This window comes from Chrysemys picta, unplaced genomic scaffold, assembly GCF_011386835.1.
Source record: "Chrysemys picta bellii isolate R12L10 unplaced genomic scaffold, ASM1138683v2 scaf989, whole genome shotgun sequence".
NCBI classification, from domain to species: domain Eukaryota; kingdom Metazoa; phylum Chordata; order Testudines; family Emydidae; genus Chrysemys; species Chrysemys picta.
Window position 1 is genome coordinate 19,923 of NW_027053696.1, and position 4,078 is coordinate 24,000.

General features: G+C 43.8%; 1 pseudogene; it reads left to right on the forward strand.

The window, feature by feature from the left end:
* Window positions 1–900: 900 nt before the first annotated feature.
* On the forward strand, window positions 901–1,843 carry LOC101941726 (olfactory receptor 5AR1-like; annotated as a pseudogene).
* Window positions 1,844–4,078: the final 2,235 nt, after the last annotated feature.

Here is a 4,078-nt window from a genome sequence, read left to right on the forward strand (position 1 = left end):
GGTCAAATTAATCCCCAGGGCACCAAATACACCGAGGGTGTCTTTGGTTCACTGAATGCCTTAATTAGGTGTTATGGCTCTCTGAGCTCAGGTATTCCCAGATGCTTCAGGAATCATGTCCCATAGATCACACATATCAGTATAAAATGTCCCGAATGCTCCAAACTGGCAGTTTCTGTCATTGGAGAAATGCCACCACATCTCTCTCTCTCTTCTCAGCAGGTACGTGGTTTTGTCCTGAATTACAGTCACACACACGCGGAGACTATGGGGATCAGCAGGTATTAAATTCAAGACCTCCAGCACTTAAAGCCTCAGCCCCAACTCCTACCCCTTCAAATAAAGGAGCAACCTCCTTAGTTGGAAAAATTAGGCAATTACATAGTCATTGAAGCCAGTGCTTTCTATTATTTCTCTGGGTTTTCATACCGGCTAAAGTAATTGCCAGAAAGCTTAATTAGCACAGTAAGCAACTTCATCCCAAACCGACATGCCAAGCCACAGAGCTCCCCTTGCCCAATGAGACTAGAAAGATTGACACTCCTTTACTCTCACCCCTTCTTTAGCTAAGGAATAATCTCTACAGACTGATTCTCTCACAGCAGAGTCACAAGTCACTGTTTTCAGTTCGGATTAGTGAACAGGAGCGTTTGTGTGTGGAGCATGATTAACCTGCTGGTTATTGTATTTGCATAGTGTGTGCATCTTATCGAACACCTGGAATGACCAGCTGTGAACATCTGGCTCTGTGGACTAAGCCCTTCCCTGAGCGGGTACTGATGTCCATTGAGAAACTGATCTCCATTTATCTTCACTCACTTCATTAAGGAGAAGGGACATGTTTTTCGCACCATTCACCTGCCCACATCTCTGTAGCTGCCTGATCTCTGTTCAGAGGAGATGGAAAAGGGAAATCACTCGGAGGCGACTGAGTTCATTCTCTCAGGATTGACAGATCGTCCGGAGCTGCAGGTTCCCCTGTTTGTGCTGTTCCTACTGATTTATGTCATCACCCTGGTGAGGAATGATCTTGTTAATCACGATTGATCCCCAACTCCACACCCCCATGTACTTTTTCCTCAGTATTTTGTCTTTCTGTGACCTTTTCTTTTCCTCGACAATTTCCCCTAAGATGTTGTTGAATTTCTTCGCTGAGAGGAAAAGCATTTCTAAAACTGCCTGTGCTGTGCAAATGTCTCTCTCTATCGCTTTTGCAGATGCTGAGAGCCTCTTGCTGGCTGTGATGGCGTATGACCGTTATGTGGCCATCTGTAAGCCGCTGGTCTACACAGTCACTATGTCCATGCAGCTTTGTAAACAGTTGGTGGCTGGGGCGTTCGCTGTGGGGATTGTGGATTCAATGATATACACAAGTTTTATATTTCGGCTGTCATTCTGCAGCTCCAACATCATCAGTCATTTCTTCTGTGACATCCCCCCACTCTTGGCGCTCTCCTGTTCTGACACCCGCATCAAGGAGATTGTGATGTTTGTTTTCACATGCTGCTTTACAGTGGGCACTTTTGTGACTGTCATCCTCTCCTATGTTTATATCATCTCCACTATCCTGCAGATCCGCTCCGCTGAGGGCCGACATAAAGCCTTCTCCACCTGCTCTTTCCACTTGACCGTTGTGGTCCTGTTTTATGGCACCCAATTCTTCATATATTTATGTCCCACCTCCAGCTATTCCACAGAGAGAGACAGAGTGGCCTCAGTGTTTTACACGCTGGTGATCCCCATGTTGAACCCCCTCATCTACAGCCTGAGGAACAAGGAGGTGAAGGATGCCCTGAGGAGAGCAATGAATAAACTCCTAACCAATTCTTGTTTAACTGTTTAACTCAGTACTGGTTTAGTGATGGGGAGTGGAAACGGGTGAATTAAATTCCCTTCCCATTGCAATGTAATTTCACAGAGCCCTTGGGAGTATTGTTCATTATTGTATTGTTATTATTATTAATCTGTTTGTATTCCAACACGGCCTGCTGGCCCCACCTAAAATCAGGGCTTTATTAGGCGATTACCCCAGCAAAATTACAGCAGGCACCTGTTGCACGTGTGTGAATATATGTGATGTGCTTCGAAAGCACAGAGCTATTTGTATTGGGAAAGAAGAGGGGGGCATCTAATCTATCTCCCTCTTCTTTGTACTGTGTTTGGTTTGGTTATGCAGTTGCAAGTATGAAGTGTGGTTCTATGGCTGAACCAAAGGCAGTTTTGCAAACCCTCCTGATACTCTGCAGCCCTTTATGTCCCCTATGGGGTTGTTGTAGAAATTGTTGCCTTTTTTGTATCCATGCGTGTGGAGGAGAAAGGTAATTTCCATCCCAATGGACTTTCTTTTAAGTTAAGGGAGCAACAAATAAAGTAAGAACAAGGGTAACATTTCCAAAAGAGAGCATGGTGTGTGTGCGTCCTCTGTGAGAATGTGCACTGAACTGTATATAAAATAATATGGAGAGGGTGAGTTTTCTCTACCATATACCATAGATTTATTTAGCATCTTAAACCTGAGCACTGTGTGCAGATAATATGCATGCAAGAAAGATAGTTTTGTGAACTGCAGAAGTCCGGAACATGCTGTGGTCTCCTCCTGAGCTCCTCTGGTCATCATGTGGTCTCCATCAAGCAAAATGAGCGAACCTAGCTTTCCTACTTTGCAAGGGAACGGCAAAGCATACCATGGTGATTGGCATGCTATAAATAGCTAGATAATCTGGAGTATTCTTACATGTTTTACAGGTTTTACATTCCACCTATAGGGGCCAGGACAATGAAGTGATTCTGAAACCAGGAATGACTGAGAAGATATCAGCTACAGCTGCAAACAATTAGTATGTTTCACCTGTATCTAACTTTCTCTTTCTTTGATTCTAAATTTGTTACTGAGCCTGGGTGAAAATTTTTCTTGGGAAGTTTTTTTGATGGGAAATTCGATTTTCCATTCAAATATTTTTGCCATGAAATTATATTTTCCCTGGAAATTATAAGATTTCTATCAACATACCAAACACCACTGCTCCCTAAACCAAGGCTGTGGGACTCTGGTGATGTTCCAGGGCAGTTCAGCAAGAGCAGAGGCCATCATTCATCATGGGGGGGATGTAGTGGAGCCTGGGAGCCTGGCCCATGGAAGAGATTGGTGGTGTGTGGTATCAGATGCAGCCCTGTGGTACTTCCGTGTTGAAATATTAACTTTTTAGCAAAAAGATTTTGGTCTCCACACAAAAAAACAAACACCTTTTTGGACCAGCTCTGGAGAGTACCCAGCTTGCAGTGAAAACAGCAGTATGTAATATACCCCTAACCTCATACTCTGTAACTGTGACAGAAATTGCATCATTTAATAACACAGTAGGAAAGAGTAGGTCAAATTAATCCGCACGGCACCAATTACACCGAGGGTGGCTTTGATTCATTGAACGCATTAATTAGGTGTTATGGCTGTCTGAGCTCAGGTATTATAGAATCATAGAATATCAGGGTTGGAAGAGACCTCAGGAGGTCATCTAGTCCAACCCCCTGCTCAAAGCAGGACCTAATCCCCAACTAAATCATCCCAGCCAGGGCTTTGTCAAGCCGGGCCTTAAAAACCTCAAAGGAAGGAGATTCTACCACCTCCCTAGGTAACCCACTCCAGGGTAATAATCAAGTGACCCATCCCATCGCCCATCCCTCTCTCAACGTGACTAATTTTCCATTGCCTTGCAGCTTGTATAGTCTTGTACACCTTTGAATCATAAGGCCCTGAGACAAAGCCCACTGAAGTCAGTGGAAAGATTCCTATTTAATTCAGCGGAGTTTGAATCAGCCGCTCATATTTCACAGTTGTTAGTGACATCACAAGCTCAGCGGCCCAGAATCAAGCACGTTGGAACTACAGCTGGTAAAAACAGAAATGTAAAACAATTTGATTCAAAATTTCATAGTTTTGGTTTGTAGGTTTCAATACACAATTGTTTTAAATGTTTGGCAAGGTATTTTTCTTTTAGCTTTTTCAGTTGTCCTGCTTTCCTCTTTTCTTCAGCCCTCTTCTGACATTAAAAAGGAAAGACAAAGGGGGTGGGGGGAAGGG